Source organism: Chlamydotis macqueenii, chromosome 1 (genome assembly GCF_036417535.1).
Source record: "Chlamydotis macqueenii isolate bChlMac1 chromosome 1, bChlMac1.mat, whole genome shotgun sequence".
In the NCBI taxonomy this organism is placed as follows: Eukaryota; Metazoa; Chordata; class Aves; order Otidiformes; family Otididae; genus Chlamydotis; species Chlamydotis macqueenii.
The window spans coordinates 138341713-138357715 of NC_141556.1; positions in this window are offsets into that span (position 1 = coordinate 138341713).

Sequence of the window (16003 nt, forward strand, 5' to 3'; positions counted from 1 at the left end):
AAAAATGTTCACTCTAGAATTTCTGACTTCATTGGATATTTTAAAAACCCCCTAAACTTATTTAGTTTAAGGTAATTAAAGCCTGCTACTAGGACAAGTTACAAGCCCTCTATACTGCAAGATAAATTATCCTCTCTTGGTCTTCTTTTCTCTCTCTTCTGCTTGCTGCCTCCCTTTCCAACTTCCCTTTGCCAATGCTACTGTACGGATACAATATAGCTGGTGTCCCCACAGAAAGGCTTCTATTCAGTTGCGTACCTTCAGGACGAGAAAGAAGAAGTAGATGTGCTGACAATATTTCAACTATATGAAGTAAATGTGTGATCCTAAGCTGCTTTCACTGAGCAAGCAACAGCTAGAAAATCAATGCGAAGAGAACATGGTATATTTGAAGATGTTGGATTGACTAACTTTTATGTAGCACAACTGTATTCGAAACAAGAAAGTAAAAACGAGGGCAGAATTGTTTATTCAGATCTTTAATAGACATGTGGCTAGTCTGTAAAATTTTAATCTGAGTCCTGATTTAAGTTTTGCATAATGTCACAGGTATTTGCAATTCTGTCAGTTCTGCTGCTCCACGTGTAAGTCCAAATGTCTGGGATAATGACAGTTTTATTGATCTCCTCACAGCTACTATAGCATCTCAGAATCTATGTGGACTAAGTCCTTCTTTTAATAATGCTCAACATTAACTTTCACCGACAGTAATGTTATTAAGTTAGATTTGTATTATATGAGAAATTTGCACAAAATGGATTCTTTCCATACAACCAAAGAGGAACGCAAGTATACCTGCACTGAAGATCTAAAACTATAGCTAAACTGACTGCTAATGGTAGAAAAGGGCACATCCTTGCTGTCAAAACCTGGTCAGGAAAGAGTTTGTACTCTTGTTGGAAATAAGAAAGGCAGTAATATTAAGCTACTTAAGGGGGACAATATCTTTGATGACAGTTATCTCTCAAAGTCAAGGGCAAAAATAATAAGTTTCTCTTTCATTCCGCAAGGCAGGAGCACTGAACTTGAAATCCTTAAAGCTGAGTTTGCAATCTGAGTTTCCTTTCGGTCAGTAGCATCAACGATGCAATCAATAAATTCACCCAGTAGCAATGTCTCCATACTGAGAAACTGTCTTGAGGTAAATATTATTACTTCAGTCCTACATGATTCAAGACTCCTTGAGTTGGAGTTTTTTGAAGATAAAAGACTACATTCTCAGCTACTACAAATCATCGGCTATTTTGCCTTTTAGTTGCTACCAATTAAAATGTATTTTTTTCAAGACTCTGTTGTCTCATTCCTCAATGGTGACTTTAATAATGGTTTATTTAGTCTCTAGTAGTTTATGCTATCTAGTCACACCATAACAATGAGGCAGTTCTTTTCCTTCCAAGTGTTACTTTCCTTGGCGAAGGTCTTCAGCCACAAATTAATTTCATTATAAAATTGTCTTATAGGAAGTGATTCTCACAAATCCTTGCTAGGATTACACTGTCATGCTGCAGTTATATCATTTCAGTCTTAGCAGGACTATTTTGCAGTTAGCTCTGGCTTGCTGAATTACATTGCCTTAATTGGTAAGCATTCTAGTTTTTCTCTTTCCATGCTGAAAGAACTGGCATATTACCACATTCCTCAGAAACCAAACTTTTCTACAGCAGGCAGTTTCTCTGAGTATACCTTTAAAATATTTTCTAAGACTGAGATCAACATAATGAGAAGGAATGCGTAGGAGGTTAATAAAGGTTCATTAAACAAGAACCTTTGACTACCTCATGCTCTTCCTTCATTTTAGTTCTCTCAGTGTCCCAGGGTAACTCAGTTTCATTAGAGCATACAGACAACTTAGTAGGTCAAAGGAAAAAAAAAGAGTGAAAGTTACTGACAGATGATTAGAACAAAAATAATAATATTTTAGAATTTCCCCATTTTTCTTCATAGTCAATGTACACATCGTGCAAAATAATTAATTCTTGTGTATATTTGTGCAGAAGTATGAATTACTTCCACATTACAGACTCTTGGCATAAACTGACTGTTCCCTGGGGGGGCCTCAAGTAGGTAACACCTGACTTTTTTCATCTTAAAAAAAAAAAAAGATGAAACTTTTCAGGAAGGGTTAAATTAAGAAAAAACTCACAATATTTGCCTTGAAGATGTACAGTAATTAATAATATACATATTGTGAAAGTGCGATCATATGGAATTGGAATTTTTTCCCGTAAAAGTTGTGCACACATAACATTACAAGATGTCAGTAATAAAATAAAATACTCTTGGTATTGAAGGCTTCACATATTCTAACATATCTTATAATCTAACAATTCTAATATGTGATATTGAAGATATCACATGCTCTAAGACTTCTAATATTCTAATACATCTACCAAATACACAGTAGGAGTTATTTCCATTCATAAAATGATTATAAAAACACTCTAATTTGCTAAGATATTACAGAAGTCTCTTTGCAGAGAAAATTAATGAATTTCTAGCTTGAGTTTTACTAATGTAAATTTGAAGGCAATTGGACGAAATCAGAGAGTTTAAGCAGTGCCATTGTGGATTTCTGTGTTCATAATCATGACTAAAATCTGCTTGTGATGATAAAGCTTTATTTGGCTTGCAGTTTTATTGGCTTCATTTATTTAATTGATTTGAGGGGTATGCAAATAGTAATGGCATTCCATGTAATCTTAACATCATACATTTATGCCAAAACTGCAACAGATTAGCTTCTAACTCAGATACTGCAACTGATAACATGAAAGTCTAATTCAAAGCAAAGTAAGGAACTGTGAAAACCTTTTACAGCTGTTGCTTCTAAATACATTTCTCTGTGTCAGTTAATAAATACATATGCAAAAGTTGTTTAGCACCGACCGCATACTTGCTTCTACGTTTCTACACAAGACTAATTTACATTTCCCACCCTGCAAAATGGAGCCTGAGAGGAGTTAATCACTTCAGGTAATTTTTCATTTTTCTTTGATAGTAAATTAACTTATAAACAAACCAACAAAAAGAGCTCTCTATCTGCAATCTATGTGAGCATAGACAGGTTTTTAAGTGAGATGTAAGTGTGCAGCAAGCAGATGGCAACAGCAAACACATGGCAACAGTTGGAAAAAAAAGGGCTGAAAAAAGGCAATAAATAGAGAGTTGGCACTGTTAACCGTGCAAACAGTTTGAAGGGGATGGTGATGGGGTATGTTCAAGGCACAAGTCAGGGTAATGCTGAGCAAACAAAACTAAAAGCAAAAAAAGTATTAACTTCCAATGGTTAGGAATTAACTAGAGGAAGCAACTCTGAAATAGCTTAATGAAAAGAGAGGTAAAGGTAGCATGAACAGGGACGGGTACTTCAGATAATTTGAAATAAAAGGAGATGGTTATGATGTATAAGCTTTAACTATGAAAGTCTTCTTCCGTAACACACCACATATGAAATTTTAAAATAAATGTCAAGGTTAGGTGAGATACAAAATAAGCATCTTTATTGCCCTGGCCTTGAGGCAGATGATCTAATGGCATGAGGAGAAGAGTCAATATTGTCATTACACAGCAAAATAATAAAGATGTGCCTAAAGAATAGATTTTTTGTTCTCTCATCTTCAAAGAAATTGAAACCGTGCTTGTTCAGAACAGGAGTAATGTCAAAGAAAAAGACTGCTTCTCACTTAACGCCAAATATTCAAAAAGATGTGCAAAAAAAAAAAAAAGAAAAATCCAACAAAAAGCTCTCATTGCTGTCAGTCTCACATCGCTGGGAGAGTTGTATTCTGATGCTGTCACGAAATGAGAATAGCAGGTGTGTAACTACGATCACACCTTGTTTGTAACAAACAAAGGGTAGTGAAAGATGGGAGTGGAACAGCACCAAAAGCAGGGCTGAAGAGGTAGGGGATAAAAGCAGCAGTGGGTAAATACGATATTGAGAAGGGGGAACATGAGTCCTGAAGGGCAAAGAAGTCCAGGAAGGCTGGACATTCTTCAAGAAGGAAATCTTAAAGGCACAGGAGCAGGCCATCTCCATGTGCTGAAAGATGAGCCAGTGGGGAGGAAGACTGGCCTGGCTGAACAGAGATATTTGAATGGAACTCAGGAAAAAAAGGAGAGTTTATGACTTTTGGAAGAAGGAGCGGGCAACTCAGGAGGACTGCAACGATGTCATGAGGTTATGCAGGCAGAAAAATAGAAGGGCCAAAACCCAACTGAACTTAATCTGACTACTGCTGTAAAAGATAATTGAAAATGTTTCTATAAATACATTAGCAACAAAAGGAGGACTAAGGTGAACCTTTGTCCTTTCTTGGATGCAGGGGAAAATGCAGTGACAAAGGATGAGGAAAAGGCTGAGATACTAAAAGCTTTCTTTGCCTCTGTCATTAATAGTAAGACCAGTTGTTCTCTGGGTACCCAGGCCCCGAGGCAGGAGATGGGGACAGCAAGCAGAATGAAACTCCTGTAATCCAGGGGGAAGTGTTTAGTGACCTGCTACACCACTTAGACATACACAAGTTTATGGGGCGAGATGGTGTTCATGCAAGAGTACTGAGAGAACTGGTGAAAGTGCTCACTAAGCCTATTTCCATTGTTTATCAGCAATCCTTGCTAATGAGGAAGGTCCCAGTTGACTAGAGGTTAGCAAATGTGACCCTCATCTATAAGAAGGGCTGGAAGGAAGATCTGGGGATCTATAGGCCTGTTAGTCTGACCTCAGTGACAGGGAAAGTTATGAAGCAGCTCATCTTGAGTGCCATCACATGGCACGTACAGGACAAGCAGATGGTCAGGCCTAGTCAGCACAGGTTTGTGAAAGGTAGGTTCTGCTTGACTAACTTAATCTCCTATGACAAGGTAATACACTTAGAAGATGAGTGGAAGGCTGTGAATGTCATCTACCTAGAATTTAGTAAAGCCTTTGGCAGTGTTTCCCACAGCATTCCCCTGAAGAAACTGGTGGCTCATGGCTTGGACAGATGTACTTTTCATGGGGTAAAAAACTTGCTGAACGCTGGGGTCAAAGTGTTATGGTGAATGGAGTTAAATCCAGTTGGTGGTCAATCACAAGTGGGGTTCCCTAGGGCTCAATATTGGGCTAGTTCTGTTTAATATCTTTATCAATGATCTGGATGACAGGATCAAGTACATCCTCCATAAGTTTGCAGACGACACCAAGTTGGGTGGGAGTGTTGATCTGCTTGACGATAGAAAGGATGTACAGAGGGATCTGGTCAGGCTGGATCAATGGGTCAAGGCCAATTGTATGACATTCAACAAGGCCAAATGCTGGGTCCTGTGCTTCGGTCACAACAACCCCATGCAATGCTACAGGCTCGAGGAAGAGTGGCTGGAAAGCTGACTGGCAGAAAAGGACTTGGAGTTGTTGATCGACAGCAAGCTGAATATGAGCAGTGTGCCCAGGTGGCCAAGAAAGCCAACAGCATCCTGGCTTGTATCAGGAACAGTGTGGCCAGCAGGACTAGGGAAGTGACTGTCGCCCTCTACTTGGCACTGGTGAGGCTGCACCTCGAATACTGTGTTCAGTTTTTGGCCCCTCACTACAAGAAAGACACTGAGGTTCTAGAGCATAAACAAAGAAAGGCAACAAAGCTGGTGAAGGGTCTGGAGACCAGGTCTTATGAGGAGCAGCTGAAGGAAGTGGAGTTGTTTAGTCTGGAAAAAAGGGGAGTGAGGGGAGACCTTATTGCTCTCTACAACTACTTGAAAGGAGGTTGTTGTGAAGTGGGTGTTGGTCTCTTCTCCCAAGTAACAAATAACAGGACAAGAGGAAGTGGTTTCAAGTTTCATGACAGTAGGTTTAGATTTGGTATGAGGAAAGATTTCTTCAACAAAAGGTTTGTCAAACATTGCAACAGGCTGCCCACGAAGGTAGTGGAGTCACCATCCCTGGAGGTTTTTAAAAGATTTGTAGATGTGGACCTTAGGAACATGGTTTAGTGGTGGACTTGGCAGTGTTAAGCTTATGGTTGGACTCAATGATCTTGGTCTTTTCCAACCTAAATGATCCTATGATTCTATGATTCTAAAAAGAAACATGAACCATAAAGACAGGTAATTTAATGCCTACTGTACAAGACCTCTGCTTTTCAAATCTTTGATTATTAAAGCAATAAAGCAATGAGCACACATTTTTAAAAAATAATCAAATTACTCCACTAGTATGCACACACATGAGTGAAGCAAATGCAGAACTTTGACAGTCATAATCCCTGTGTTGCTACTGCTGTATTTCAGGTAGAACCTCCCAAAATGCTTTTTTTTTCCATCCAACCATCTACTAAAAAAGCAGATGCTAGGACCTTAGCTGCGTTCCAACACTACCTTCACTGGAATGTGAAGAAAATGGCAAGCTGTTCCTACAGAGAGCTTCACTTCTTAGCACAACTATGTAGTGCATGACTGGCTTTTTTTTTGTGTGTGTGTATGAGGGAGAATTCGGAAGCTTTACAACTCTGAGAAACCTAAGATCTCCCAGAGTACAGTTGGACCTCCCAAGAATTTCCAGAATAATTATCATTAACCTAAAACATTAACTTCCTTCATTTCTTAAATGCAACCCTTACTTTCCCAGCATGTGTTTACATTATCCCACTGAGTTGCTACTTCTTCTTGTAACCTTCTGCGGTTGACAATGATACTGAGAGTTTGGTCCTATTTGTCTAAAAATTCTGGTCTGAGCTTTTACTCATCACAAAAGAAAAAGCTTTTCATTTTTGCCTAAAGCACAGGCAGAGCTTTCGTTCCTCAAGAATACCTTACTTGTATGTGTGAAACTGAGCAACTGTTAGTAAGGGCAAATAGGGCCTTGGAATTCAAGAAACCCCAGTAATAATTTAATGCTTATGGAAAGACCAAAGAATTTAAATTCCCTCTGATGTTTCCATTCCAGTTGCAGGCAAAGTATCTAGCTAAGTGTCTACACTTCGTAGGGATACAATTAATTAAGATGGTTAAATTGATTGATTTGTTACACACACATCACAATCTTTGTGAAAACCTAGTGAGCAAAACTTATGCAACCACAGATGCAGATGACTCCAGGTACCTCAGATTTTATTTGCAAATTGTAGCATTAGTGCAAGTATTAATTACCACTATAGTATTCCAAGCCTTTCAGGGTGACCACATACTGATCCCATTCCAGCTAGAGGGCCTTCTACCCCCACAAGTATTGCACATCAACTCTGTTGACACGTTGGATAAGGAGATTTCCCATCTTTGCTAGGATTTTTGAAGAGTTCATTCTGAAAAGTTGGTGTCATGCTGCATGACTCTCCATAGCTGAAACCAAAACCATTTGGGACCCCAAACACAAAGGTCTTTTTACTCAAGATCACCTTGGTGAGTGTTCCCTTTTTCCTTACCTCTTGATATTAAGCATCACCTTCCTACCAGAACCGCAGTTTGGTATGGTTATGATGTTTTCTAGTGGTGACTGGGAATGGTGTACAAGAAGCATAAGAAAACACATCAATTATTTTATGTTCTAAATCCATGATTTTCTTTTCTTCCTGAAGGAATTAAGATTATTTTTCACCCTGAAGATTCTACTAGCATCTTGCATATAGTTTATGTTTTCAACACTCTTCTGTTTTACTTCCTTAGTTCCTTTATGTTTGTCACTGCAACTCCTACAGATAACAGTCCCCATCAACAAAAATGCCCTTCTTTCTATTGTCCCTTGTCACACACAGCTGAGGAGCCAGCAGAGACGCTGACAGTCTGCTACTGTTAATGGGGGCAACATGGGTCACTGCAGGTATGTCAGGTTCAAGAATACAATTTTTATGATTATCCACAAAGTCACTGTAGCCTAGAGCCATAAAACTGCTAAATTATCTTTTTTTTTTAGTACTTGATCCCCACTCAGTTTTCTCCTCTTATTTCCCATAACTCTTTCACCCATGTCAGAACAATTTGGAGAATTAGTACCACTTGCATTGCTGAGCATATAAGTAAATGATCTTCTGCTGGTGAGGGCATGACTCTTCTTACAAAAGATAAACAGAAATCAAAGTATTTTTTCATAGCAACATAGGGACCACAAAATTCTTCAATGTCTGTATCTAAGACAATTCTGTGGATGATTTAAAGAATTCTTACTTCTACTGAAGTGATTTTGTTATCTATAGCATAAAGTAAGCCTAAAGCAATACATTCTTTGCAATTAATGAAAATATGAGCAGAACAAGCCTAGAGATACATACATTGGCCTCTGGCTTTGAATACAAGACTTTGCGTCTGCCAAACTCACCTCCACAATCTTTAATGGCAAAAAAATTAGGGCTTTGATGTAAATGCTTTGAACTACTCCTATCTAAAGTTGGCTTCCAGGCACATGAGACTACTCCCCTTTAAAGCTTTCTAAGCATGCATACTGAGTGATTTTGGTGGACTAAAGACTGACTGAATTTACTTAAAAATACACGTCACTGAATATAAATGCTGCGCTCCTCACAGCTAATAGGAAGCCTTCCTTCGGTAGGTAAATTAACTGTAGAAGTGAGAAACAGCCTCTTCAAGTTAATGTTGTGTTGTTAAGTGTATATTCAGCAAAAGCTAAACAAAACGTGTATGTTCCAGATGCTAAAGGTGTGCTCATTTGATTAGGTCAAACTAATGAGGCTGGGAGCCAGTCTTGCTTTTATAAAAACAGTATTCAGATGGTTGCAAAAATTGACACAGACGTTTGCAGAACTGCAGATGTTATCTATGAGCAGTATTTTAACAGTAAAAAATCATTCTAGAATGACAAACATAGTACTGAGTGCTGAGTACTGAGTGCAGTAGCATTTCAGTATGCTCCTAGAGCATAATTAGTTAAGTGTGTCTAAATGTTATTACTATACCTTATAACCTTTTTTACAGGCCTTTTTTTTTTTTTTTAACCAAAGGATAAGCAGTGACATTCATTCCATAATGGCTTAATGTATTAATCATATAATGAAACATTTATGATAATTGCTGTGACTACTTCAGAAGAAGTATATAACGAAACAAATTCTGGGTGTTACACAATATGATGGTATTTCAGAGCTATTACACTTGGTGATCTGGATAATTTCCAGAGAAGTTTAAACCAGTTTCTGTTATAATTTTGTACTTTACATAACCCATAACGAGGAAAACAAAACAAGAAAGCACTAATCAATCAATCAATCCCTGAATCCTTGAAGCAGTCTCTAAATTGCATCAGCTTGTGGTGGAATACAGGAATTTTATAATACAAGGGAAGATTTTGGGGATGATTTGGGAGTGAGAAACATTTCATCCCTGAATATTTCCCAGTTCATTCATAAAGAGTCCTCTGCACTGGGAGAACTGGCTAACACTCAGGTTTTGTACACTCACCTGAGAGGCTAATGAAATTTTCAAATTCCATTTCACAAAGTAGTAAAATGGAGCCATATAGGGGTTAGGATTTAATGCTTTGAATGGCATGGAAGGAACTTAAGAGCTCTAATAAAATGCTGGTATTTCTGCACTAGCTAATACATTCAGAAAAATGAACGGAAAAAAAGAAGTTATAAGATAAATGATTTCATTATGAAGTCTTACCTTTATTCTTCTAGCTTTTTTGACAAAATACCTAGGAAAAATATACTAGGTTTCTGAGTGAAACCAATGAAAATTTTATCATACTAAAGTTGGATGGTCAAATATGAAGAGCATAACACTCATCTATTAGATGAGGGGTTTAGTAGAAGATTTTTATGGAGATTTGAGTTCATATTTGAAGTAAAACCTAAACCTTTGTTGCATTCATGAAGTACTCCCCGCACTACAAGGACCACATTGCCAAATATGGGTCCATCAGATATAAAATATTAAGGAGCTTTGAAAAGGCCACCAAGAGTCTTTTAACTCCAGGGTCACCTAATCTAGAAACAAATAAACGAGGATATTTCTGATGCTTCAGTGTTCTTTTGAGGAGTGTATCTGTTGTGTTTTATAGCAGGGAAAGAAAGAAAACAACTTCAGAGTAATAAAATAATGCAGTTGGATTGTGCACCAAAACACACACACAAAAAAATCAATTAATAATAATAAACCCAGAAAAGTTACTCATATCTTATTATGAGATCTATGTGATACACTCAGCATCAAAGTTTGTGTGATATGAATACAGCTTCAAAAGATTTTCTGTAAATTTCTACTGCTACATATTTCTGTCAAAAGAAAGGCATTGGGTAGCGAAGAGATCCACCAAAGCCTCACTGCAAGTCGTGACCTCTAGATTAAAACAGCAGCATACTAATATATTAGCATTAGTCAGCACAGAGCAATTGCTGCACTGTACTTTGAGATTGCTAAGGCTGCATCCCTTGATTGTTGGAGTTTCAGTAAAAAAGCTAAACAGCATTAAATGTGCACACCTGGATGGTGGGTGTTAAGGTCTTTTGATGTAGCATAGAAAAATCAAATTAACTCTAAAAGAAACTGCTTTGATTAGTTTAGTTTCTCAAATGCTGAGATTTCCCGTCTTTTTTTCCTACATATTTATTTATTAATCCACAGACTGGACATATAGTGCTTTGGAATACTTCTGGAAAAAATGGATTGATCACATTACAGAACAATTTATTAACATTAGCCAAATCATATTACTTTATAGTTAAAGGAAAACTGTGATTTATTTCCTTTTTGGAAAGGCAGCCAAAATTAAGGAGATACTGAGTGATTTAATTAATATTAATTCAAGATACAACAAACATTTTGGTCTAGAGAAGAGCTGAATACTTTTCCAAATAATTTGATTTGAAGAATGTTTTGGTCCCTCAGTTGTTACAGTGCTACAGTATACAGTATCTTCTATCTTGCTTTACTTCTGAAAGACATTGTTTCAATTTTTTGGCCTGGAAAACCTGCAAACGTGGGAGTATAATCTTTACTTTACCTCTTTCACCCAGTTAAATAGGTGTTTAGCTCACACGTGCCATTTGGGAGTAATCAGCATTTACTTTTTATCCAGAAGTGAGTAGGTAGACATAAAACCTCAGGAACACCTGAGACGTTGTCTGTTTCACACTAAAATATGTGATGGATTTTTATTACATGTTAGTAAAACAGTAAACTTTATTAGTGCCATGCACATCATTTGCTACAGATGAGAAAGCTTTAGCTACTAACTAGATTACCCTTCAGAGATCCTGGGAGCTCTGCTGTTAGCAGTACTGAAATGAAAGCAGAAAATATGTGGTTTGTGACATCTTTGAAATTCGTAAGTGCAGCTGAGGCTTGTGTTGGTACTGCTCTTAGACCAAAACATCACTGGGACTATATCCTTAATATCTTTTGTAATTAACCTAGTAGCTGGAAGACTTATTACCCCTCATAATTCACTGAGTCAAGGCTTAGTGAATCAATGGGCCTGGAAAGGAGATGTTCCTAATAGCACTGCCCATATTCTGTCTCTGAGACTGTAAAGGAAATATTTACGTTAAAAAATTAACATAAAGATGAATAGAATATTATACTGTGATATTAGAAAAAAAGGATTTTTTGGGGACCGCACAACTGAAGCAGTACAGTATTGTTTCCTTGGCTTCAATAAAGGATCAAAAATAGTGAGAAATTCAGTGTTTGTGTAAAGATCTGCACAGGTAGAAATATTTCCTTGTGACATAGTCCTACCAACACAAGGAAAAAGGAAAAATTTTGAAATGGAAATTGCTATAGCGTCTCAAAATAACTCTGATGTTTAAAAGCACATGGAAGAGGTGATTCTGTCTCAGTTAAAATATAAGTATACACACTATGTGCAAAGAGAAATATGAATCTTCTTAATGATGATAACTAATTAGGTACTTTCAGCCTGTCATTCTGTCATAAAGTTTGTGCTTTCTTTGACTAAAGCCAAAGACTAAAACAAGAATCTGGGATCCAAATGAAAGAGAGAACTCTATTTCTGAAGATCTAGAACTTATAATGACATATGTACTGCTTTAATTTTAAATTATTAACAAACTCTACAGGCAGACTGCTCATGTGCTTTAATGATACTTCCCATTGCAGTTTGTGTGGAACTCCTGAGAATCTTTTACTCTTTTCTGAAGCCAATAGGAAGAATAACAATTTTTCTTATAATGCAAAGTTTTTTTTTTAAAAAAGAAAATACTATCTGTAAACAACTTTTTCAATGATAAACGTCAGAATTCATAATGCAACTAGCTATGTTTAAAACATTTATTTTCTCCCTACTCCTGACTGTGTTATGCCTAACAAAAAACACAAGTTTAAAAATTTTCTCCCATTCCTCAGGAAAAATGCATGCAGCAAATGGTATTTTTTAAAGATGTAGTTAATCAAGGTCAAAAGGTCAAAAGAGGTCAATAATCCTGCTGCATTAGTATTTGCAATAAAACATTGGCAAGGACTGTTATAAGCCACTTTGTCTCTCTCCTCATGTTTTGGGAAGGAGATTATATTTTACTTCAGTGTAGCTAGTGAAGTGCAGCCCAAACTGAAGATGCCTCAGGGAACACAACGCCTCTCTCTTTCTCTCTTTATCAAATCCTCTGCCTAAAAAAAAGTAAGGATTGTTCAGAGAACCTCCATACTTCATTCTTCAGGAGAATAAACCTGGCCATGGAAAAGCAGACATCCAGCCCGTAAAAAGTAAAATATCTCCTTGCAATGCTAGAGCCCAGCTGCAAGTCTGCTCTGTGATACAGTCCTTTGTGTTGCTCCTTCTTTCATTAACAGTTGTATTCTGGATTTGATAAACTTTTTCATCCTAGATACATAGAACTTCAAAGCTTTTAACACAAGGATTTTAGTTTAGATTAACTAGTATTTTCAGGTGCAGAAATGCTGGGAAAAGTGTCCTTTTCAGGGAAAATATATTCCCTAAATTTCCATTGAGAGTGGCTTGCTGAGGCACAAGAGAAAGAAAGATAAATTCAGAATACAGTAGATAGCGATGTGTTTTGTGAGGCTTTTTCACAATCCTGCTTTAGGGTTTTTTTTGTGCGCTAGATGTTTGTGTACAGATAAGAAACAGAACGGGACAGAAGCCAAGCACTAGGTTTTTTTTGCTGTGCTCTGAGAAAGTGGGTCTTTCAATCTATTTTGTTGTATTATAAAAATCTAAAGCCTAAATCTTAGTCTAGTTGAAATATAGTCTCTCCCTCTTACGAACAGCACTATACTCTTTCTTGTGGACAGAGCTGTTAAGGGATGCCAATGTCATGAATGTAACACCAGTCACTTTAGCAAACTGATGAACTAGATTATCTTTTTTTTCAAGGAAGCAGTAGCTTATCTTGTGGGCTCTTACTGTGGCCAGTGTCCTATGCTATTTAGAGGGACAGAACTGCTCCAAAGCTTTACAGAGCTTTGGGTTTCAGATTTCTTCCAGGTACCTACACAAACCCACTCTTTTTCTCTTGCACAAGACGTGCCATCTATTCACCTGCTCTGAACCTTCTCTTCTGAACCTTTTCATTTTCCAGGCCTTAAGCCATAAGTCACTCACTGTTATGGAAGCACACAACCATCAGTACAGCACTTTTGCTTATAACTGGGGCTCTTCATGTATCTTCCCCTGTGAAAGAAGGAAGAGCATTTCTAATTAGTGCCTCACACCATGGTTGGTCTTGCTTCCAGCAGACAGCACACACTTCCAGCAACACACTCACTGAGAAAGATGATCTCCAGATTGCCTTGATCCTGAGCAGAGGCAGGGAGAGCTTCAGAGGTAGGTGACTATGTTAAAGGGACATAATATCTTGACACAGGGAGAAAACTGGTGTACAAAGGTGATCTGCTTGTAGCAATCTGTGCATCTAAACATACAGACTGATGAATTTTGTAGCAGTGATTATGTAGCTTCGAGATTTTGTGATTTAATATTGAAGCCAGGATAACACAAATATCCTTGTGGCCTGAACTGTAGCTTCTAATAGAGGTGCAATTTTTTGATCAAGCCAGGTCAGAACTAAAAGTCGCACCCCTGAATGCTTGGCAGCTGCAGTTCTGTGTGTACCCAGCTACAGTGCACGTAAAGTCCAAAAGTTCTCTGTGATATTAAGAGCCAATTTAACAGTCTAAGGCCATTTGTCAACCTAAGTGGAACATGATAATCGAGAAGAGGCAAAACTTTCAGAACATTCCCACTTTTCCAGTTTTCATGTCTCTTGAATTTTTCCCTTTTTTACATAGGAGGAAAATTAATTTTTCTTAACCAATAGATTAAGAGAGAGAAAGGAGTAAAACAAATCTTCTGAGTCCTAATTTAGTGAGAAGCCCTTTGCAGTCTGCTTGCTCAGAAATATTTACAAATGTTGGAATTACAAACATACACATACTCTCTTAAGTCAAATCAAGATGCTGATAAATGTTGTAACAATAGACAGATTACCCATAAAAAACTAGTTATGGTGCCAGATTGAATAAATTTATAATTCATACATCAATTATATGTGTTTCTTTAAAGTTTATTGTCTGCTAATAATTTTAAAGGCTAGCCATATTTTTCTCATCAGTTAGCATTCTTGTCATTCCTTGATTTCAGCTCTTTTTGGATAAGGGCCTATAGCTACTCCTTTAATTAAATGGTAGTGTGATTACCCCTGATTCTGAAGCCTTGAAGCTTCTGAAGCTCATCTGACTAATGACAGTATTTTGGCCATCATGCAGATTTATTGCCTAGAACCTGAAATTTATGTAGTTAAAAATATTTTTAAGTATCAGTATCTACCATCCTACAGGTAATAGACTGTAGTAGTATACTGTAAGTTTCACTCATAACTACTTCAATGTCTAAATGCTAACAGACGCACAATAAATCCACCCTGGCACGTCTAAACCAGTAATTACTTAATGCCATTCACGTGGTGTGGGGTTAATTGAAAGAGGTCTTGACCTTCATGACCTACCGGTTTTGCCTCATCAGCTTGACCCAGGTCAGAGATTCTCCCTGATAACTTTTGCTTATCAATAAAACCTCACTGTATCTAGAACAGCACGTGTGTATACATGTGCATGCATGTATATCATAGGGGTGTGTACATATATGCATAATAATAGCTAAATAATATAAATAATAAAAATTAGTGCCACTGATTTTATATTTTATTTTTCCATTCCAGTAAAATAGGAATTCTGTAAATTGCAAAGTGAAGACTCTATTACTTTTCAGTTTGTAGCTTAAACATGATACCAAGGCTGATTTTCCGGGTAAGACTAGAGCAAATTTATTGTTCCTTATCTTATCACTAATGCTTTTGAGAAGAAAATTTGTCTGACACAAGGTTTTCCAATGATAATATATATTAAAATAAGTCCTCTTTAATGCAAATATATAATTAGTTAAGCACAGTTCTTGGTAACAGATGCACCTAACTCTGTTAGGTGACTGCAAAAACTGAGATACTGTTTGAATTTTATGCTGTGCTATAACTGGAGGGAAATGTGTATTCCATTACATCTCCCAAACTTATTAAAGTGTATTTAAGTTGAAAAGTTGAGTATTGAAAATTAGGAGATACCAGAGCTTAAGTTACTTCTGGAGTTACAACAAGAAGTCCTTGTTTTGTCCTGAACCTCATGCTGTGTCTTTAATTCATTATCACACTGTCTCTGCTTTTCCCTTACTAAGCCCAAAGCCACAGGAGGTACAAATGTATTCAAATACCCAAAGGGAGGGTGTAAAGAAGACAGAGCCAGGCTCTTTTCAGTGATGCCCAGTGACAGGACCAGAGACAATGGGAACAAAGTAAAACACAGGAGGTTCCCTCTCAACATCAGGAAACACTTTTTCACTGTGAGGGTGATTGAGCACTGGCACAGGTTGCCCAGGGAGACTGTGGAGTTTCCATCCCTGGACATATTTAAAAGCTGTCTGGACATGGTCTGGGCAATTGGCTCTAGATGGTCCTACTTGAGCAGGAAGCTCAGACCAGATGACCTCTAGAGGTCCCTTCCAACCTCAACCATCCTATGATCCTGTGATAGGTAAAGTGGAGTTAGG